Source organism: Falco rusticolus, chromosome 3, assembly GCF_015220075.1.
Source record: "Falco rusticolus isolate bFalRus1 chromosome 3, bFalRus1.pri, whole genome shotgun sequence".
Lineage (NCBI taxonomy): Eukaryota > Metazoa > Chordata > Aves > Falconiformes > Falconidae > Falco > Falco rusticolus.
The window spans coordinates 96,691,717-96,715,354 of NC_051189.1; the positions used below are offsets into that span (position 1 = coordinate 96,691,717).

Consider the following 23,638-nt stretch of genomic DNA (forward strand, 5'->3'; position numbering starts at 1 on the left):
TCTAAGACCTGAAGACCAGACTGAGCCAGTCCAGAAGGAGGATACTTCCTCTGGTCTCTGGTTTGCATCCGTGCTCCTTATTTGCCCATCGCTGCAGTTTATGGCACTGCAGAGACCTGTGTTCAGAGAAGTAAGAGGGTAAGGAGCTGATGCTGGAGCCACGGGGAAGTGTAAGTTGACTTGGTGGGGGTGGGGGTGGGGGGTGGCAGCAGATTTGGGAGAGGCTCACAGTGGTTTGCGTGCAGCTGGGAGAGATGCGAGGGGATCTTTGATGAAATGCGTGCTGAGGAATCCAGAGGGAGTTAGTACCCAAACATGCGTGGTTCAGCCCTGCCTGTCTTGTAGTTCAGTGACGGTATGAGTCAGAGCCTCTTTGGTCTGAATGAAGTGGAAGGTACTTTCTACAAAGCAACTCAAGCATATGCCAAGGATCCGGATAAATAAAACTAATTCAGAAAAAGGGAGTGGGATGCAAGCTTTTGCTCTAAATCACTTTGCAGCTCTCCACAGCGAAATGCAATATGGCATCTTAAACAAAATCACCCTCTTCTGACTCTCGCAGAGGCTGCTTCAGAGCATTCCCTGGCTTCCAGCACAGTTTTATTTCCTCCCTTAGAGAGACAGACCAGCCTTGACTGAGCAACTGATTTTCATGCATCCTTTAAACCAGCATTCCCTGCCATTTCTGAAGGACAGCACGCTTCGCTAGCTGCCTCTTCCTTCCCCCTTAAACAATATAGGGTTGGGGATTTTTTGTGGTTATTCGGTTTTTTTTCCCCCCTTCCCAGCTCATTTCTTTCCGCCTGCAAAGTGATTTGAGATCCCCGCGCCGCAGCCAGCCACCGGAGCGGGGGGACTTGCGTGGAACAGTGGCGCGCAGGGCTCCAGCCCGCCGTAGAGAGCCAGCCTGGCCTTCCAAGTGTTACAAGGGGCAGGCGGGAGGTAAGTGGCGAGGCGACCCCCCCCTCCCCTCCCCCACAACCCCTCCACCTCTCCCCGCCCCCGCCCGCTCCCCGGGCCCGTCGGTGCCGCCCGCGGGTAGCGTGCGGCCGCCACGCAAAGGGTTAAGGCCGCCTTGGCCCGGCGGAGCTGTGCGTATGCAATAATCTGTGTGGCTCTCTTGGCCGCCTGCCAGAGTGTTGCCTTGCCTCCTCCTCCTCCTCCTCCCTTCTCCCCCCCCCCTTTTGCATGAAGTAGGATCCTTGAGCTGTTGCAGAGGCAGCCAACTGCTCCATATTTGGCTTCTATTACCCATTTACATGCTGGAGAGAGGAGAGGGAGCGAGCGCTGGTACCGCAGACATCATTTCTACTACAGTGGTGGAGACATCCCGGACCTGTGTCACTGCAGGGGGAAGGAAAAAAACCAAACAAACAAAAAAGCAGCCCCAAGCCCCGTGATCAGCTAGGAAGACATTTGTGTGCGAGGTCCCCCCCCCGCCAACCCCACCTCCACTGACACTTTACAGTAAGTGGCTTTTTCTTCCTCCTCTGCTTTCTGCCTGCCCCCCCCCCCCCCCCCCGCGGCTTCTTCCCTTGTTTAGACTGCGAACCGCCGGCGATTTCCAGCTGGAAAAACACGGGGCCGCGGGGGAGGGGAGCGCACTGCCCACCTCGCCGCGGGGCTGCAGCCCGCCTCGCTGCGGCCGCCCCCCGGCCCAGCCCGGCCCGGCGCGGCCCGGCCCGGCCCGGCCCGCAGGCGCTGCTGCCGCGGGCCCGGCCCCGGCCCCGGGGGAGAGGGAGGGAGGGAGGGAAGGGAGGGGGGGGCGGCCGCGAAATGGCCGAGGGCGCCGGCGGAGGGAGCGGGGATGCGGGGACACGGGGCGGGGGGGCCGGGGCGGCCCGGCGGGGGCAGCCGCTCGTACAGTCCTGTCCCCCCCCGGGCACCTTCCCCCTTCCTCACACGCAACCCCCCTCGCCCCCGGCCCGGGCGGGGTGTGGGTGGCCGCGGGGCCGGTGGACATTTTGCGAACGGCCGCTGCCCCCGGTGCGGCGGCCGCGGGGCGTGTGTGTGTGCGGGGCCGTGCCTCAGCGTGTGTGTGTGTGTGTGGCAGTGTGCGGGGCCGTGCCACTGTGTGTGTGTGTGCGGGGCCGTACCTCAGTGTGTGACTGACTGTGTGTGTGTGTGTGTGGCTGCGCGGTGCGGGGGGGCCGTGCGGTGCCCGTACGCCGGGCGGGCCCGGCGGGGCGCAGCGCGGGGCTGGGTGCCGGCAGGGCCGGTCGCCGCCGCCACGGCGTATGTAGTACGGGGCTGGGCGGCTGCCGGAGGGTGAATGAAGCGAGGAGGAGGAGGTGGCGGCGGCGGCGGCGGAGGCGGAGGAGGAGGAGGAGGCGGCGCTGGGGCTGGGATGTGCCCGGCGGCAGCCCCGCTCCGCTTCACTCAGGGCCCAGGCCGGCTGCAGACGCCACCCGGTACTGCCGGCCGGGAGAGCGGGGGCGGGGGGGCCGGGGCGGGAGGGAAGGCCGGGGGGAGAGGTGGGCACCGGGGGGGCCGCCGCCTGCCCGCGGGGTGCCGGGGGGAGCGGGCCAGGGTTCCCCGCCGCCGCCCCGGGGCCCCGCTCGCCGCCGGCCGCGGCCGCTGCCCGCCCGCCGCTCACCTACCGCCGCCCCCCGCCTCGGGGTGTGCTGGGGCCGGGCCGGGCGGCTGGGCTAGGGGGCTTGCGTTTGTTCCCCCCCCCCCTCCCCCGGCATCGTAATTTACCGGCAGAGAACGAATAAATGACCCCTTGTATGTTGGTGGGTGCTGAATCCGTCAGTGCGATTCCTGAGAATATTAAAGTCTAAATTAAAGCATGCTGGAAAACGTTAGCTCCTACTGTAACTGTAATAGCGATAATAATAAAATGACAGAATTGGGAGCGATTTACATGTTATTGAAGAGGAGGAATTACTGGAGAGTAATAATAGAAAAGAAAACAAGTCGGAAGCCCGTTATATAATGCACTGTGTAGACAACGAGAGCGACGGGCTATTTTTATTTTGTTTACCGTATGCTGTGTAATAGGGACTCCTCCGAGCAGCATCTCTTCCCCCGTGAGCCCAAACTCCAGATAGAATTGGGGGAAAAATTCTGAGTGTTCCTGTTACGCCCAGACGAAGAAATCCAGGTGTGTAAAACCTTCCTCCTTACAAACGTTTCCTGCGTACGGATCGGCAAGGGTGCAGGTAGATGACCTTTGCTGGAGACCTCTTCCCTTTGGTATGGTAGAGAAATTCATATTTTGTAGCGCAGGTTATGCTTTAACACTCATGGTTATGTATTTTATGCAGTAATGGTTACTTTACGTGTCAGATGTGGTCAGGCATAGTGAGTTACTCTGCTTACACACCGAGAAGTCAAGGACTTTTAATTTCAGTTTCGAACGAAGCCTTCCCCTAAAGGAAAATCCCGGCTCTGCGTTAAGCTATTTCTGTTCGGGTGATGGAGATAGTTCGGTTTTATGATATGGAGCAAGGGTTATGAATGAGGGAGAGGGAAATTGAGAATGGCCAGGGAAAATATTACGCTGTAGTTATTTTTGCAGTGCTGTGAGATAATAGTAAGTTGTAATTGCATGTTATTGCACCTAATTTGTTTGTAAAACCGGCCGGTATTTTACAGGCAGCAGTTTTTTTTGTAAAGGGTGGCTGTAATCTCCTCACTTTTTACATAAGGCAGAGGTCGATAGATTTTCCTCCGCGCTTGCCTGTCTGTCTGTCTCTCTCATCATGTAGCGACATGTCAGCAATGTAGGCTTTCAGCACGCTTACTCCAGCCCTGATCAGTCATGTAATTAGATCAGGCTGCCATGGTAACAGACGGTATTCACGGTCCAGTCAGGTGTGTGCGCGGCTGGCCGGCAACCCACCGGGCTACCACCAGCCACCCTGCCTGTGCCACCGCGGTGCTGCACAGCCGGCATGGCTACCACCTTGGGCTCGCCAAACATCGAAGGATGCTGGTGGTGGTTGCCTAATGGTTGAACTTCTCGGGAAGGGTGTTCTTCGCTGGCTGTAGTGTCAGGCAGATGGGACGGTACGTGGCACGCTTAGCAGGTTAGCCAAATTGCCAGTTCGACTTGTATTTATTATTAGCAAATTCACGAAGGTGTGGTATTTGTAAAAATGCTTTTGGCTTACAAAAGCTTGCATAAAAGTTTCTTCCGAGTGTGTGTGTGGTTTTTTGTTTTTTTCTCTTCCCCCCCCCCCCCCCCCCCCCCCCCCCCCCGGCCTGACTGGTTTGACTGTTTGGTGGCTGTAACGGTGTTTGTGACGGTTCACATTCCAGCTTTCACATTTTAGGCCACAGGCTTGTTAGTCTCCACTGGCATACTGTACTTTATACCTTCTGGCCAGTAAAATGAAAATCAGTGATACCTGATACCACCATTGTCACTTGGGTCTGTTAAGCCTCTTCAGAGCTCTTAGCAAGGTCTAAACCCTTTCCTGTTTTAGGTGAAAGCTGACTTCAGTTTCTCTTGATGAAAAACCTAAGTATGTATTATTAAAAACAAGATTCTCAGCAAATACTTTGTTTCCAACATTGGTTTGTTTGGTTTTTTGTTGTTTGTTTACACCACCACCCCCCCCCCCCCAAGCTAATTAGCTTCAGACTCTATACTGCTCTTAAAAATGTATTTACCCGAGCAATGTCTATTTGTTTTTAGTGTTTGGACATCACTCTTTTAAGCCACTTTTTCACAAACATGGGTATAATTTTTTAAAGGCACCAAATTTGGCACGCTGTTCCAATGTCATAAATCTGGAGTGACTCCAGGGGACGGGATTGTGAGGCACTTACATGGGTGTATATCTAGAATAACTCCATTTATTGGACTTAATCCAGACATGTAGTAGAGTAACGGAGCTCAAAAAGTGATCTGCAGCGTATCACTGTTATTTTTCTTTCTATCTTTTTACGGCAAAAAGCACTGTGGCCTTAAATAGGATTTTTGCCTGATTACGGAGCTGCATTAAGCGTCTGCAGAAGTGGTTAACACCCCTATTCCAGTCACTAATCTTGCATGCACTTACACTAATATTGAACTTGGCCTGGAGGATTTCATGTCTCGATGATGAGAAATCATCAGCACCCACAGCTCCCGAGCGTTTGTAGTACCAGGCTGGAACGTAATGCAATCCAGAAATATCTCAGTAAAATAGATATTTTAATCGCTGTGATGGTAAAGCACCGGAGCTGGAGGAGGTAATGAGGAATGCCTGTCGGTGGTGCAGCTCCTGCGGTGCCAGGCAGCCGGTGGTCTGGCATTTGGTGTGACGAGTTTGCAGGTCTCAGCCTGGCTGCTGAGCAGGGACGTTTCTCCTTGGAAGGGTGAGGGAACAGGGAGCTCATGGGCAGTTTCCTACACCCTAAGTGCAGCTTTTCAGTGCCTCAACTAACTCGCCTTTCTTGTTAGGAGAGAATATCCTCCTCTGCTTGGCACGGCCGCCTCCGGTTTGGGCCTCCGTACCGAGGAGGTGGCTTGAAATAGAAGAGCCTGTTCGGGGGACTGGCTGGAGAGCGTGGAATAATCACGTGCAGGACGACTCCTGTAGAGTGAGCCTTTGTGTATCGCGTGCTGCTTATACATATTTTATTGTAAGACAAATTACCTGTGTGACAAAGAGCATTAGAAAGTAATTATTTTCAACAAGATCAAATATACAGTAGTTAAAAGACTTTTTGAAAATAAACAGTGTAACTTTTCTCTCTTGCCCTTCTGGCCTGATCGAATTTATTTAGAAAGGTTGAAAAAAATAGCCTTGTTTTAAAAGACATTTACAAGGGACCTGGAATTTCACTTAAGAAAAATTTTTATGTAATAGATTCAGTGGCCTAGTTTCCTGTTAATTAAGAAAATAGACACTTAAATGCAGTCACCTGAAAAGCAACTAAGGATTTAAACATTAGAATTGTTTTAGTAACGTAGCTAGTAAAGCAAAATCAAGGCCTGATTTTCCCCTTGCTGAAGTTTAGCATTACATCTTGGTAGACGACAGTCAGGATTTATCATTGTCATTGTTGGTACAGTGCGCTGCTTTTGTTGTGGTGTACTAATTGAAGGGGAAATGCAATAACGAAGTATGGCAGGCTGTAAAGGAAATGCGTGTCAGAATTGCATGGATGGTCTGAAGCACTGGCTGGCTGCAAACCTACTCCAGCGTGTGAGGCAGCTCACGCTGATGCTGCTTGAGGGAAGTCGGGCTGTGTGACAGCCTCAGCTAAGCATACAGGTTGTGAATGATTTGGCTGCTTTGGAGGACTGTACAGGTACAGTGTGTGCAATTCACAGAGTGCAGACGACGGATTTTGTTGTAGGTCTCTTCTGAGATTGCTGTAACCAACTCTGCTTTAACAAATAGAAATATAATTAGCATGAGAAACACAAGTAAAAGGCTTGGCACAGGTAGATGCTTCATTGCAAAGAAATGACATGCTTTATTCCAGTGACATCAATAGCCTTAGCTTTGCAAACTGAAAATCCTGACCTCATCCTTTCACTTTACTTTTATTTAAAGCTCTAAGTGTGGTAAGTAGGTATTTGGATAAATGCACTGTATTTTGGATTCTTGTTCAGTGGTTCATATTCTGTATATAAAGAAATTGGAAGATTTTTACTTCATTTTGGCTGAGCTGGTACGTGACTAATGTTTTAAAATGCAAGAAACTTTGCAGACTCCTGACTTTTGCAGAATGACAAAAACCTGGTCGATAACCATAATTCCTTTTTGATCTTAGTGCATGTGTTTAGAATGTAATGCTTCATGGGTTTTTGTTTGGTTTTTTTCACCTCAAAGCTGTAGTCTGAAGTGGTTGTAGGACACATGCAAATCTGTGTTTGTGCATTGGTCCCAGTCTGCAAAGTTACTTTAGTACATGTCCCAGTGAGGGGTTTGCTGAATGAGGGTTGATTAAAGAACCTATCAAGAGTTAAGTATGTGTGTAAATCCTCCCATAAATAGGAACGAGTAAGTATGTTCATAAACTGAAACAACAGAAATGCTTCTCAGTGAGGGAGAAATGGTCCCACTAAATCCTTTTATTGTCCCGAGAGTGATAAAAATATTTGGTGAGACTCCAAGTGAAAAACTAAAATGTATTTTGTTTAATATGTAACGTCAGCAGAAATTCAGTGCTGGCTCTTCATAATTTTACTGAGCAAAAATACAGAAATAGAAAAAATCTCCACACTGGTAAAGTTTTCCTTTGTTTATATTATTTGGGAATTTTCAGTAATATGCATTGAGTCTAGCATGCCACCATTAATGAGAAAATAGCGTACAAGGTAGCGGCACGTTCCCAAAGCTGGTTATTTTTCACTTAATAGTAGCAGTTGCAGCAGTATGTTTTCTGGATGATGCTCCTCCTCAAATAAAATATATTCTGTTGGCAGTGAAGACAGTCATCTCAACTCGCTTAGGATTCTTCACCTCATTAAGATCACATTTAGGGAGAGAGCACTCAGTTTGGATAAATGGCCTCTGCTCTCTACTGTATGTGCTCTGCAGAATTAAATGTATAGTTTATTTGTGCTTGAGTAATAGCAAAAGCAGTCTCTCAGTTCTTTGTTGGGATGTCTTAGCATGTTGTAAATTGTTTGACTCTTAACTGTGTTTTTGTTTCTTTTTATTTTGGTTTCCACCCTCTCAACTCCTGGATCAACAGTCACATTGCAGGCCAAGCCAGATGCGCAAGCAATACAAGCTGTGAATTTATTCTTGACCCCTGCAGGACAGTGACCACCTTCGTTTTTCTCTTCACCGTACAGATATGCACTGCCACTAAGGTGAGAATGTAATGCTTTTTATTTCCTCTAACCAGTGTACGCTGTCTGCTCTGGGCTTTAATCAGCGTGGGCACCTTAGGGTGCCCGTGGGGTTACCTACCCGGGACACTTCATACTTCCCTTGCCTGGCAGTAGAGGTCCTTGAGAAACTCTTGGTTAAAAAAATTCCATTAACTCTGGTGACTCAGTTCGGTGACTTACAGGACAGTGGGCTCCAGATGAGTGGTGTTATGCTCACCCCAGGTCAGAGCATATTCGGTTACTAAAAGATGATGGTATGAATGGAAAAGTTTACAGGTTTTGATTTTTGTTGTCAAATGCCACACGTAAAATTGTATTAATCACTTTTACGAATATTTTCAGTGGTTTTTGTTGCTTGCAGCCTGCTTGACTTTTCCAGTGTCTTGAGTTACTCCTGTGCACTGAACTTGGTCCTGGCATTGCGATACTTCCCAGGATAACTAGTCACTACTGACGTGCCTGGTGTCTTTAACTGTGGTTTGAGGAATGTTTTCAATTCTTCTGATTGTTTTCCCTGAAATGCTGTAGCCAGACGGGATGTATTAGCGCACATATATCAGTCTGCTCTCCCTCTCTCCTCTCTCTCCTTCCCATATGGTTGTGGAGAATACCTTGAAAGAACCAAGTGTCGAGGCTCAACGAACATACTGCCAATAAAAAGAACATAAATTTTTATTTTATTTCTTTAATCTGATTGTCATTAAGCCAGCCTGGTTTTTTGGACCTGTTACATGATTTTTGAGTGCTTGGGATTGGCAATACTGCTAATGCTTAAAAAAAAAAGATAAAGGGTCATAAGAAAATTGCCTGTGTCTTTAAATAAAAGAAAATGAAATGTAGTGGTTACTTGCAGAAAATCAAAGGATTTTTTTTTTTCTATTTACAGCCAGAAAAATTAATTACTCTAGCATTCTGCTTTTGAGGGGCTGATCAGAAAGTCTCCATTGCAGAATAACTTTTTAATGTCTGCGGCATGTCATGGAAAAGTATGCAGCACATAATTTACATTTTATTGTGGCTGAGGGGAAGGGTGCTGTGCTTTAAGGGGAAGTTGTCTAAGAAGTAGTTACATGCAAAGACATGCCTGTTACGGTTTACAAATGAGCTTGAATGGTGGGGGTAGATTGTAACCACTGTATCTCTTCAGAGCAGTAAGAATTTCTTTAGAGTGGAAAACCAGACAAAGTGCCTGGGCACTGACACATTTCGTCTTTCCATTTTGGAAGAAAACTGACTTGGTAGCAGCTCTTGACTTGGGAGGTGGATAGAAGGAAGCGTTTTGTTATGACATTATCATTTCCACAGAGCATTTCATTTTTTTCTGAATTAGCTTGGGCTGTATGAAATTGTATTTATTTGCAGAAGTAATTACTCCAGGAAAGACTTACAGCTCTTAATTAGAAGTAGTAATCTTTATAGTGTATTGGTCAAATCCTATGAATAATCAGATTGTGTTATCCACAATGTGTTGCTAAGTCACCTCAAATATTTTAGCATCTGGCATTTCCTGCAGTTGCACGAGAGAGAATATATTACGTGTTAGGCAAACAGTTTGGGTAAAAAATATAACCTAGTTAAGTCTGGTGCAGAGGCATGACAGGACTGTAGTACTGTACTGCTTTTTTCTGTGCCAGCGCAGCTTGCAGTATAGTGTTGTAGTTCTAGACCTTAGATCAGATTTGTTTTGGCTTCTTTTCTTGTCGTTGGACATTTTAGTCACTAAGTTTGGGGTACCTCTGTTGGCCTCATTAGTTAGTTCTCATTTTCTCTAGGGAGCGATCAAAATCAGGCCCACTGTATAACTAGATGAGTGAAAGAAGCGTTGCTGAGGTGGAGACTGCCTGCTTACAAGCATTCTCTCTGTCACTGGATGTAACAGGGGGGAGCTCACAGTAGTGACACGTGAAAGGAACGTGACCTGGCGCTGTGCAGCGAGCAGCCTCAGATAGGTTACACGGCTTAAGACAGAGCATCACATGCAAAAACCCGTTGTCTTTCTGGCTTTCGTATTTGTTTCGGGGTGAAGGTGGTGAGACCCTGCTCCGTTTTAGGCAGGCCTGGGTTATTACCATCCACAGTCTGTCAGAGGGATCAAACATGGAACGTGTTTGAACGCATCCAAAATGAGATCTCAGAAACCTTGCTTTAGTCCTGATGGCCCTACACGTGCGTTCGTGGCTTTACCAGCGTGAGGAATCATGTGGCTTCAGGGAGTAATGTCGCTGTTGTGTGTGAGCTCCCAGTGTGCTTACCCTTCTAATTCAAGCAGCATTCTTGCAGAGCCTGCTAAACATCTTGCCTGAATAAGGACATGGGGATTAGTAAGAATAAAATTAAAACAAATACACAGAGATACAGCTTTTTTTTTTTTTTTTTTTTTTTTAATCATGACTTCAGTTAATTTTTGCCTGCTCTACAAAACAGAGTTATTGTTATTTGTTCAGAGCATGCACTGCCTCCTTCCACGTAGGCAAATGACTCAATGCTTTCTTTTGAACAGTTGCGTTGAGAGGATTTTGCATGAGAGACTGGACACTTTAACAACTAAAGAGTTCTTTTTAATCTTTTCCACTGTCAAGTCACTTGGTATCTATTAATCATATTATAATATTGGGTTGAATTTAGAGCCGCAGCCCATTTCTAAGAATTTTTTTCCTGATTTTTCCATGAGTATGCCTGTACACTACCTAATGTAACTTATTTTTTTATGTAAGACATAATTTATGTTTTATGCAGACTTTTGGCTACTGCTCTCTGTAAACGGACAACAATCTGCCCTTTTAAAATACTTTGTAGTGAACATAAAAAGAGCTAATCCGTCTCTATAATAGTGTGTCCAGTGGTGGCTTTTTGATTGCCGTATCTGTGTCCTTTTATCATAACTGGTTTTGTTTCTTCCTTCTCATACTATTTATGAAGGCTTACAGTGGCTGTAGGGCTAAGGGAAGGTAGGCGATGGAGATTTTTAACATTTTAAGAGCACAAACGGAGATGTGAGCTAGGTTTAATTGGGTAGTAATTAGAAATAATTTTATTTTTTTTCAATTGGTTGTGTTGTGTGTAGCTTAAAGGTAAATTAAATGAAGTGATGTGAGTGCAGACTGGTGTCTTAGGAATGAGGCTTTGTGGTCCCCTCAGCCCTACCCCATCACCTCAGCTGCGACCTTTCATGTTTTTGCTCTGCTGTTTGTTCAGCAGGTATTGAAGGTCTGGTGTCTGGCTGATTGAAGGTTTTGTAACACCGTCTAAAGTGTAAATGGAGTTGGTGGTAGTGATCTTTCTACATAAAAACACAAGGTTCACGTTCCTAATGTGCTATAAAACATGACCTTCCAACTTCTGTTTTAAAAAACGTGTATCTGCAAGTGGAACAAGGGACTTGCTGTCCCACGCACTGCGGCTTGTTGGCATTACTTCAAAGCGTGGGCTTTTGAATGTTAGTGTAAGTATTGAGAGATGGAGAACTGCTACGTGCTGAGGGCCAAAAGTGGTGAGATGACTAGATGCGATGTACAGTTGAGTGTGAGCCTCAGCATCTGTGTGCGCCTTCCTGCCCTCTTCCTTGGCGGTGTGTGTTGAGCAGGGGTGTGCCGGTGAGTTTTGCTGTGCCTCGATACCAGGGGCATGCTTTTGGGTGATGAAGGTTAGCCCCCGGTACCAGGGGTATTTCGGTTGAAGGTTAGCCCAAGTGGCAGCTTCTGCATTTGAATGTGTTGGCTGAGGGGTTTCTCACGGTGAGATGCTGTGATGGAGGCAACCCCCAAGTCTGATAATTGCTTCTTTATCTTCTGAGCAGTTACTTAATGGTGATCAACCCATTTTGCGGCTAGCTGTAAGCATGACTTAAGGATTTATTGAGTCACTTTGTGCTCTATAAAATAGAGTACAAATGTTGAAGTGTTTCTCACTCGTATGGGAGCGTGGTTGTGACTGTTAGCACATTTTTGTTTGTCAGGTACCCATGCGTGAAAGCCCTTGTAGTTTTGTAAATTTAACATTTTCTGTGAGGCCAGCTACTTGAAAGAAAGTCAGGCTTTAATGGAGAAGGATAATTACAAAAAAGAAAGCTTAATCCTCCTTTAACGTGCTTGGAAATTTTGTGCTAGTGAATATTTTCTCATTGGTGTGGTTCCTTTTTAGTGCCATGTGCAGTTGCTGAGTAGAGAGTGATTTTTCAAATTATTATGGTGGTAAATGCATTTCTCCTCTTCCGTAGCCCCTGAGCATATCACCTGCCTGGTACTGTGCCATATTCATAGTTTTCCCCAGATAAATCTTGACAGCAAGTAGATCCGGAAGAGTTTGAAAATTTACTGTGTGCAAGAAAAAAAAATCTTAGTAGAAGATTATACTAGAAGAAGTTGTAAGTTTATTCTCCATGTACCACTAGTGGTTAAAAACCCGTAGCACTAATCATATGTAATGCATTTTTATTTACAGATTAGTAGGCTCTACTCTGACATATGACTAACAGGGAAGCCCCTCCCTTTAACAGTTGTATGTCATCTGCTTCAGAGAACTAATTACTTGGCAATTCCCATTTGATAATTCCCTCTTTATTTTCTGATGAGTTACTTAACAGTGATGAGCTTGTTGAGCAGAATACCGTGCTTAATCTGTGCTTCAGAAACTACAGTGCGGGCCTGGGGATATCATTGTTTCCTAAATGCTGTGTAGGCTTGCCATAGGAACATTGAAACCACTCTAAGACATGTTAACAGTTCACAGTCAACGGTAAGCTTAACGTGAGCAGTGCACAGCATTTGCCAAAAAATAAAAAAGGGGTTTAGATTACTTTTGCACTGCAAACAGAATGTTAAATAAGTAATGTCTCAAAAAAAACCCCGAACTAAAACCTAACATAATTTAGACATCAGGAAGCAGGAACTTGTGTCAGAGAGACCTTTCGTGTATCATTTCTCCTCTCCGTTGAAATAATCAATCAACAGGAAATTTTATTCTTTGAAAAAACCCACTGTTTCTTGTAATATCTGTTTGATAGTTCAGCTGATACTGGTAATTGTTGTGTTGTTTTAATATGAGAGACTTAAGTAAATTGTCACTCTGTTTTCTCTACTGTTACCTGTCTTTTTTTATTGTTCCCCAATCCCTTTTCACATTCTTTTACTGTAGTGGCCACAGCAACCCTTGTTTCTGCCTGGGGAATGCATTACAAGTCTTGCTGCAAATGACAACATTGCAGTGTTCCTAGAGGGTACCTGAGTTCAGTGGTGCTTAGCTACAGCGTCAGGCAAGGGGATTTATGGGGTGAAGTGACATCAGCCTGCTCATGGCAGTCCTGGTAAGGTCAAAGTCTCTCCTGCAGATCAGGAGTCAGATGGGTCCTGTTCAGGCCCAGTGTCTCTGAAATTCAACCATGTGGAACCATGCTATTGAATTTGATTAAAATTTTATTATTGACTTCAGTAGAGGAAGGTTTGTGGATCCACTACCTTCACTTTGACTGGCTGGTGGCATTATCCCACAGATGCTGGTATCTGAAGACTTGTATTTTAGCTTAGCCAGTGCTATAAGCTAAAAACTGGGCTATTTTTTCTTTTGCTTGAATAAGAAGTGTAGTATTTTGTGTATTAGCTCACATGACATTGCATCATCGAGCTTGCTGATTTATTAGATATTCACAATGATAGCTCTTGGCCAGTACTGGAAGCTGTGTCACAAGCTTGTTTTATCAATGAGAAAAATGCATTTGCACATAGTTACATGTGTTTTTTGTAAAATTAATCAAAGGAACAGTAATTTTATGAAACATAGAATTCAGAACAGATTAATCTACTTTAATTGTGTTCATGAAGTACACCAGCTATAAAATCTTCTGAAAGGAATATTAATCAAGTTGATCAAAGGTGGCTTGAAGTACAGAATTCAAATACAAACACAATTACTTTCTATCTGTCTGTATGTTTGCTGTAGCTTGGGTGATTATTTGTAAATTTTTAAAATAGAAAAATAGGTTCCATTTTGCTTTTTGGATTTTTTTTCCCCCCTACAGAATGTGTCACATTTTAAAAGCAAAGATACAAGAGGGTAAAACAGATAAAATTTTGCATTTTATAAAATGCAGTAACTAGGGAGCATAATAAGCTGTTAAAACCCAACAGAAGGTCACTGAATCATTTTTTCAATTTTTTAGAATCTACTTTTCTATCCTATGTGATTTTTTTAATGACTCAAGGTATCTCAGGTAGTGCTGTATAGGCATTGCTGAAAACAGAAATCATCCGTCAGAATCAGAAAAGAAACGCAACTGTGAGCAGAATGCCCCACCTGTGATCTGAAAGGTTCACTTACATGCCCTGGGGTTGTCCCTTGACAGATCCTTCTTACAAACCATTACAGCTGTTGTGGAGGGTCCCATCCCACGCCGCAGTGTCATACTCCTTTTAGAGAGGCACCCAGAGTTACTTAGATGGTAATTTGGGCTGGTCTTCACCTGCTCAGAGGTGCCCTGTCCAAACCACGCTCTGTTCACCTTGCTCTTCAGGCTTAGTGGCATTTCCCAAAGACTGAGACTCTATGCAGGCAGCATTGCCTATGATTTCCAAAGAAATGGTACCTAAGGACTACAGATTTGGTCCAGGCTATTTTCTTCCCTCAGCAAGGGGAAGCAGTGTTGGTTGTCATTAAGATTGAACTTTTCAATAGTGTTTGGGCCCTGACACACCGATACTGGTATTTCTATCAATAGTTATGCAAGTAAAGCACTCCTATATGAATATCATGAACAAATCTTTCAGTTAAGGCAAGATTTTAGTTATACTAATGTCTTAAGATTTAAGCATCTGGTTTAAAACAAACTCAACTCATTTACAGTGGAGGTTTCTCTGTTGACAACTGCTGTGTCTCCCTGACACCCGAATGAAATGGTACCTTGCCCCCTAGTTTACTACAAATGAGAGAACAATATAGCCTAGATTTTGTATTTCTTTTCTCTGGATTCTCTTTTCCCTTTTTTCCCACCAGCTACCCTGGGCCGTGTTAGCATGATTCCTCTGTGAGCAGTGCTTGCTGATGGAATAACCAAAGATGAACTGGTGGATCTGCACAAACACTTTGACTTTGCATTTCCCAGTTTGCAGAACTGAGATGCTGCTTCACCTCTTCGCTTAGGTCTTGTCTCTCTCCTCGTTGAATCAGGGATGAGTTTCAGGTTTCCTGCTCAGTCTTGCTAAACTTTTTTGGATCTCTGCTGTGATCTGGCCTGATATTCTTGTTGTTAAGGACACAGTCTTGGAAATTACTTGTGATACCCTTTGTGAACTTGACAGTTGATTGATTAAGTTGTGGGGAGGTAAGTGACATGGCAGTGCCGTCTCTGTAATGCGTCTGTGTTCTATTTTACAGGGAAAGAGTGTGATGGTGGATCTTATGGACCAATAATCTATAGTTTAAAATTGCACTGTGTGTTTGTTTGTCTAGCGCACAAATATGTTATGTAGTGTCTTAAGATACATGTGATGCTACAATACTGTAAGGACTGAAGGAGGAGTAAAGTCCGTATTGTGTTCCATATTTGCACAAGCTGACAATAACTCCATCCTGGTGCCTAGTCTTCAGCTGTGAGAATGATACAAACCAGCATGGGTACATCCTGCCATTTGTTGGTCACCGCCAGTTTATTTTGATTGCTGCTCAGCAGCAGTTTCAAGGGGAGTACAGTGTGTAGTGACTGAGTGAATTAATTCCTGAGTGGAATTATGACATTTGTTACATGACACTGCTATCCAGATGTTGTTATCTGTTAAGAGTACAGCCAGAAAGGGCCCTAAGGAAAATTGAGGTGGGTAGAAGGTTTATAGTAAGCATCTGAAACACATTAAACAGCAGTAGTCAAGTACGCCCCTGTTACCTAAGGAATCACTTGTTGAATGTCACGTTGGCTGTGTGGAATGGAAGAAATGCAAACTAAGACACGCTTCTGCTGCATGTGTAGCTCTGCGATGAGTTGCGTTCATCTGAGCTGTCAGCTGGCTGGCTGCGGTGTTTGGTGCTGTTTATACAGCTCAGCCAGAGTGTCTCTATGAAACCAGTAGTGCTGTGCACCCTCTGCTGCAGCAACCAGGGTTTTTATGCTTCTTATCTTGTTTAACGTGAGCTGTGCGTATTCTGTGGAGGCGCTCAGCCAAAGGCTGTGGTGGAATAAGGGGTCAGGTCCCCATCTGTTACTTACTTGGATGGTTTAAATGGAACCACGTGGATGTCAATGCGATGTGACAATACATGGGATCTGGCCTAGGGTCTCTGGGGTGTGTCGGGGCCCTCCCGACTCAGAGCTGTTGCTGACAGGTCAGCATTGCTGATCAGACACTGGTTGCTTGTTAGATATAGCAGCTGAGCATTCACTTCTCTTTTCCTCCAAGGGAAAAGGGAATGAAAACCGTTCCTCAGTCAGGGATCACCGGTTGTCTTTCCTTCCCGTGCTTCAGGTGGGTGTGTTTGTGAATTAGACAAATCTTGCTTTATATAGCTTAGACAGTGTTTTGTCCTTTCCATCCTTCTGTCCTGTTTTAACCTTTTCTAGACTTTATTCATTTATCGCTGGCCAATTAACTTTCCTCCTGATCCCCTTCTCTACCGAGATTCTCCCCTGCTCAGCAGTTCTCCCTGGTTGTGTGTCTGACCTACTTGTACAGCTCCCTTGCCAGGTTACCTGCACGATGCTTCATTGTGTGTTGGCCCTTTCTTTGGCTTGATTTTTTGTGTGTTTCTGTGTGTCTAAAACCCATTTCTGCTCAGAGGGTTTCAATACCTCAGTAATTTTCTGCAGAACTGCAAATTTGAATGTTGTTTCATCTACCTCTTTTCCTTCCCTGTTAGTCGTAGCCGGACTCTGAGCTTTGCAACCCCGATGATCTGCCTGGACAAGCCTTTCACTCCATACAGCCTTCCCCTTCTCCTCATGGGAAAAACCCCTTTATTTCTTCTCTGAAGCTTGACTGTTGGGTGCCCATTTCCCTGGCTGAACATTGGATTTTCAGTCCCACGTGCCCCTGCCCGTCTTCCCTGGCTTCCAGCTGCAGTGACTTTTGACCTGGCCTCTCGCTTTTCAGGCTTGTCAGCTGGTCTCTTAACAAATCAGTTGCATATATTTGTTTGTATAATTTTATATGCTGGCATTGTACAAAAAATAAAAATAAAAATCATTCAGTTGTTTTCTCTATAACTGAGCATGAGGCAGGAGCCACCCCCTTTGGGTCATTTGTTCATAAAATAATGGGGTCACTGTTACTTTAGTATCATATCGTATGGTCTGCTAACCAAAGGATTCTTCTGCTGTGTTAATAGAAGCACTTCAAATTGTTAACTTTGGTAAGCTTTAAAAATATAATAAAATTTTACATGTTGTACTGGTGGGACAAAAGTAACAGCTTGGATAGTTTTTCCTTGAGCTTCAAGTCATTCTCATACCATGACTGTGCTCCAGTGGCAAAGTTCTGTAGTAACAGGTTGCAAAACTTTCAAGATAAAATGTAAGCTAAACCAAAAAAGAATGTTTGAAAAGCACTTCATTCAGAAAAAGAAAAGAAATTGAACATGGTATGCATTTTGAGTGAGGCTCTTCAGTGAGGGAAGAATTCCTGGACTGCTATGGAGAAGCACAGGAATGAAGTACCCACTGAATGAGTGAAGTTCACAGAAGGTATGAAGTGAAAAAATGTGAGGGGTTGTTGTTGTTGTTGTTGTGCAACACTGGTTTTGCCAAGAACTGACTATTGGAAAGGTATTGTGGTTATAGCAGATTTTTAAAAAATAATAAGTATTTTGGTTGATAATTTTGTAGATGGTATGTTTTCTCAAAAAACTAGGAACAGAAAACTGTCAAAAATAATCCTTTTATCTGAAAATTGGTACGCCGCCTTCTTACAAGTAACAGCAAAAAAGATACGAGCTAAAGGATGTAAAAGGAAAATACATGTTTTCCAAATGGAATTTACTCAGTGTACTTAACAATAGCTTGAGCATAGCTAGTTCCACTTTTCCTGTACATAGCTAACAGTTTCCCAAGGTGAGTGAAGCATCTGACAATACCCCAACCCCATGCTTACCAGATTACAAAAGTCAGTTCAGGGAGCTCGGGAGGTATGAGTTACTACTTTTAAAATCCTCCATTAAAAGTGAGACTAGACTCCGTATTGATGGAGTCCTTTTAAAGGCAGTGCCCTTTTAATCAGCAAACAGGTCCTCTGTGCATCAAATAATTAAAAATAGAGCAAAGTTTCTGAACAAGGCGTCTGGCAGAAGCGTCTGTACTTCCATCTGTGCGTGATTAGCAGAATGTTTCATGATATTTAAATAGCACCAGCTTTGCTCTCTTTTTTATTATTTGTTGTGCTGAAGACCTGTTTGCTTGTTAAGTGGTCTTTTTTGAATAGTTACTGGCAAGGAATCAGGAAAGTGTATGAAGACATCTTGTACACACTGCAAATGCCAAATTGTCCCTTTTTTTTCAAAGAGACACTGCCCTTACTATTTTGTTGAGAGGAGTGTTACCACATCCTTCATTTGGTTTTTAAAATTTCTTACGGACCAGTTCGTTTCAGAGGGAGTTGGGCATGTACCGTGGTCACTGCCTATGGACTACAGTTTCACTGATAGGGTTGTTATTTTTATAACGGCGGAGCTCGCAGGCATGTTGCAGCGCGAGTACGCACCAGGGTGTATTTGCAGAGTACGTGTGGCGGTTCAGATCTGCAGCTTCTGCTGGCGGTGCTGGGAGCCACGCATCTAATCTGCCGTGCACATTGCTCTGCAGCCTTACCCTTTCAGCAGGGACGTAATCAGCCAGGCAACAGCTTTCCAAGTGGTTTGGAGGCCTGGAGCCGGGACTCCTTGCTGGCAGCCATTCAGCATCAGATTGTGCACTCTTGGTCTCTGGCTAGCAACACAGCGCTTCGCAGTTGTAGCCACTGATTTCCCTACGTACTAGTGGAGTTTTCATGTGTGTGTCTTTTACAGAGACCTGTGTGAGTAGGTACGCGGTGGAAAGCTGCGAGGTGCATGGCTGTGGCTGGCGGAGGGCAGTTTCGTTACGTGCAAGTGCCCACTTGTTCGCAGCCAGCACTCCGATGGGTTCAGAGGTCCTTTGTGGAGAGCCAGTATTCAGTCTTTGGGCAATTTGTGTTCTTGGATGGGCATGGAAAATAAGAGCTTTTGTGGCGTGTATAAGCGGGGTTTACTCTCTAGCTGGGCTTTTTATTGCTGGTTTGTTTTGGTTTTTTTCTTGTGGTGTTTGAGAAAGGGTATGGTGTGTGATGTGTGAATGCTGGCATGGGTCATCTCTTAACTTCAGTTCAGGACTTCAAAAGAAATTGTGGTTACTGCTGAGGGGAAAGCTGTTCACCTGTCAACAGAAGCGTAGAAACTGTGTGTGTTTGTACCTCAGACAAAACACTGAGAAGCTTTGGCCTTGGGGAGGTAGCCTGCTACGAGTCTCCACGCAGGGTTCACCTCACCTAGCTAGTGCCACGTTACTGCTGTCTGCCGTGCTGTTTCTGGCACAGCTTTGCAGAGCAGCGTGCTCTGGGGTCTCAGAGCAAGTTCTCCTCAGCAGGGTTAGATCTGACGTGGGCAAGCGGTTGAAAATTTGGGGGGAGCAGCAGTGGGACCATTTTGCAAATGCCTACACATGGGGTGGTTTGGTTCCCAGGCACCCAGGGAGGCCGGGGGATGCATGGATAGGTGTGGAGGAGTTCTGGGAAGAGCAAGAGAGGGAATAGTCATATTTTACTGTAAAAGCTCCGGGCAACACGTATGCCCATTCCTTCAGCTAGACCTCTCTCAACTAGCACATGAAGCAGTTCCACTCACATTTTACCCACATTACTCCTGAAAACGTAATATTGGTCCTCTTAACAAGTGGTGTCTGCAGAAAGAAGGAGAATCGCTTCTAGAGCTGATTTGTGATCAGTGCAGTTTAGTGGGCCTAATATGCCTTCCTGCTCCTGGAGCGATGCTAGAAGGAAGACTTCGGCTCATTTTAGAAAGATGTATAAAGTTGTGTTGGTAGGTGGGTTAGACTAAGCCAAGTTTTGTGTTTTGCTCCTAAAACTTGTTCTCAGAATATACCATAACGTTTTTTTTGGAACAACTTCAGCTTATGTTGTGAATGTGAATTAATTAACAGTAGTATGAATTGCATGTTATCCAACGGAATTTTTTTCCCCTGTGTCTTCTGTCATGCTCAAGGTACTTCAAACACGTTAAAATAATGAGTTCAGCTGTAATGGTGCCGTGGCTCTGTAGACAAACATAGCCGTCTTCCTGGGTACAACAGGAGATCAAATTCAAGGACAGTTTTGCTGATCAGAGTGGAAAGAATACTGGTGGTGATGTTAGTATTACCCCTGCTATTTTTTAAAAAGCATCTGTGACAGGCTCCTTATTTTGGCAGACTGGGTTTTGCTGTTTATTACTTCATTTGTAACTCTCTATGCGGTGTAAACAGAATGATGAAGAATTGCAGGGCACATTATTCATAAGCTGTTGTTTAAACCTCATTGTTGGATTTCTAGCCCTGATTATTTCACATCATGACAAACTACATGAAAAAGCTGATAGCCCTTGATTTCCTGAAACAAAACCAAAGCTTCCTTTTATGACCCTGCAAAAGCACATTGTAGCAAAGCAGGTAAACCAGATTTCAGCCTAAGATGGTAGCATCCTGTTGATTTATGTGAAAAATCAGGGTTCCATTAGTTGTCTGCAGGTCTCTGGAGAGCCTCAACCGCTCAGAAACAATTCCTTTCAGCTGGCTGGAGAGAAGTGTGGAGAGCATCCAACATTCAGACATCCCCAAGTACAAGGATTATACTGGAAATGTTGATGACCAGTCAGTATAGAGATATTAGCAAGTATTTATGTAACTCAGAGTTGTTGACTACTGTAGACATGTTGTTTTAGGCCCTGTTCCCACTGGCGCTCCTCCTGTCGACTTTTGGAGGGTTGGGATCAGACCCCTTTCACTCAGATTTGGACTGGAGTTAATTAAAACTGAAAGAAACACGCACATTCTTGAAATCAGCTCCAGTTTCAGAGGAGAGAACAGTGGAAATAACTGACCTGTACAATGATACTGAAGTACTTTATTGCATGGTCAAGCCATACACTGAAAATAAAGCTTTTCTTGAGTTATTTGGGCTATTTCATTTTGTTCTGTAGCTTGTAGTGTTGTCTGTTAATGGAAGGTTCAGTGCGGTTTTTGTGCATTCCTTATAAAGCTGTTCTTTGACAAAGAGGAAAATGTATCTATCTAATTAACGCGCACCTTCCTGTATATGGCAATAGGCATTCATTACTATCAGTTTGTACTATTGTGTGAAAGCTTCTCCAAAACTTTGGCAGCTTGGTAGGAAGGAGTGGCAGTTAAGTGCATTTTCAACTCTGCAGCTCTAATGTATGTTGCTTTTAAAGACACCTACATATTGTAATAAAAATACCCCTTATAGCCAAAGATATGTAACCACAGTCTAGATAATTACAAAAGAAAGAGACTCAACTAAGTACTGAAACAGGAAAAAAACCCAAAAAACAAAAAAGAAAGATCCTTTTTTTTTAAGAGCAGTAGAAATGATAAAGGAAAGAATTACTAGTCCATAAGTACCAAAAAAATAAAAAGCTCAGTGGTTCACTGTATGTTAAAGTTGCTATCAGTTAGGGAATAGGTGTGGTACAAAAGTGTGAAATACCAAATACTATAAATTCAATTGATATGCAGGGCTCACTTGCGCTCCAGAAAAAAGAATAAATGTGTAGCTTTGCTAAAAACAGCAAAAGCCAATTTGGGGAAGTGTATGAATACTGCTAGAAAAGCTGAACAATACATCTCCATGTAAAACTGCATGTGACTGGTGTAAATGCTGCTCTGTCGCAGCTAGAGCTGCTGAAATTGTAAGCAGGTAGCAAAAATTTACTGTTTAGTATTTCATGGATAATAATTGTTCCGAATGCTTTAAATAGCACAGGAAATGTAGTGTCACAAACTTGACATTTGAATATTAATACTGATACTGAAACAGTCTCATCACAAAGAATGTCAAGACTGTAGGACGAAGGACAGCGTTTTGATCAGACAAAGACAGAAAAGTTTTAAAGCCGTTTAGATAGGTTGAAAAAATGCCTTCTGAAAACTGGGGCAAAATTACCTTTCAGGATCGGACATTTAATATCTAGTTTGGGCAATATCGCTATACAGGTAAAGTTGGAAGCAAAGAGATATTTTTCTGTCATTTCTGTCTTCCCTCCTCCTCCTCCATTTGCTATTTGATGAAGACTGTCTCAAAAAGGTTAATAGTCCAGGCCTGCAGAGTGTTTTGGATTCACTTGTACAAATGTGAGTGGGGGGGGGTTTCAAGAAAAGATGCATGGACATGTATAGTCTTTACTGTCCATTTTTAAACTTGCTTGAGATGTATTGTAAGTGATCTTCTGTAACATCAAGATTTGGTTATGAGTTACTTTATTAAAGAGAGACCTTTCTTTTCTAAGCATAAAGTAGGGCTGACACTTTTTTTTTTTTTTTTTTTTTTTTTTTTTTTTTAACAAGCAAGCTTGCTCTGCCCACGTCTGGTGCTGATGGGTGTGTGTACAATCCCTTACTGTAAATTCTTTATGGCTTGCCTGGTTCTTACAAAAACATGTGGTGAGATCAGGAGAATACAGCACTTCACATACAAATACTCAGTAAGTTGCAGCCTACCTACATGATGGAGCACAAGGACCGTCACCTTTTTGCATGCACAGTGTAACACACTTCCCCCAAAGAAGGTGCAAAATAAAGATGGAGACTGGTGAAAATCACTGATGATACCTTGCAAACAGAAGAGGCCAGCCAAAGCCAAGCCCACATGAGGAACAGGAATATTTCTGTTCTAGGGCGGTGGTGTGGTGGATGGTACCCCACTGTTGGTAAATCTGATAGCTCTTGGCATTTCTTTTGTTATGTAGATGATTTGCTAAGTCACTTAACTGGTGGTAGTGCTGATAGGTACACTGCTTTCCAAGATTCCTTATCGCAGAGTATGTAGAGCATGTTTTTGGCTTTGTACTGCTGGCATAGGTTGTGCCACTTTGGTTCTAGCTGTTTAGCTATGTGCAAGCTAGTTAAAGGGATTTTCTTTTTTTGGGACAGGAAGGAAAAGTTTGTCAGCCGCCTTTCTGAAAGTCTTTTGGTAGTTGTGACTTCTTTTTCCCTTCAGAAATGTATCTTGCACTTTCAGACTCTTATTTTCAGATGTCTTTAATGGTAACTTTTATCTTTACAATGAAAATGCAATTTTAGAATACTTTTGCACTGTATAATACTCCTCTCTGCACAAACTGCTTACCAGGCAAATTAAAAAGGTAGGTATGTATTTAAAAACCAACCAACCAAAACCAAAATACAGTTTACCTTCTGAAATATTTATATGCTCACAATTGTAGGTGCTGCAGCGTATTTATGACGAAGTGGCACCATTCTGCTCTGCCAAGTGTATGCAGCTCCCTTTAGCTGTGCGTTACGCGCTGTAAGCAGGAGGAGGAACCGGGCAGGTCACTAGAACCCTTGCGGTGCCTTTGTGTGTCAGTGGCAGTAATATACGCAGAAGCAACCCCGCTGATTGCAGGGGGATGTTGGGGAATCCAGGATCCCCGACAGTCATCAGCATTCCTGTCCAAAGGATGAAACAGCAGCATTTTTATTAAGGAATGCAGATACCCTGCTGCTGCTGTGTATATACAAATGGGATGGTCTCCTGACCCCCAGGTGATGCCAGTGGCATTTTAACCTATCCAAGTTGTGGAATCCGTTAGGAACAATCTTATTTTCACTAGGGAGACCTGGACAAGATAGTA

At 44.3% G+C, this 23,638-nt stretch overlaps 1 protein-coding gene across 6 annotated transcripts in view; it reads left to right on the forward strand.

The window, feature by feature from the left end:
* Window positions 1-1,096: 1,096 nt before the first annotated feature.
* Window positions 1,097-23,638, forward strand: part of ATXN1 (ataxin 1) — a 218,873-nt gene continuing 196,331 nt past the window's right edge. For 3 of the 6 annotated variants that reach the window (XM_037380532.1, XM_037380538.1, XM_037380535.1), the window contains exons 1-2: window positions 1,097-1,467; window positions 7,645-7,765. The gene's annotated coding sequence lies outside the window, so the exon portion shown is untranslated. Of the gene's footprint in view, window positions 1,468-2,168; window positions 2,412-5,395; window positions 5,536-7,644; window positions 7,766-23,638 lie in introns of those variants that run through there. The other 3 variants (XM_037380537.1, XM_037380536.1, XM_037380533.1) reach the window with 3 other exon arrangements.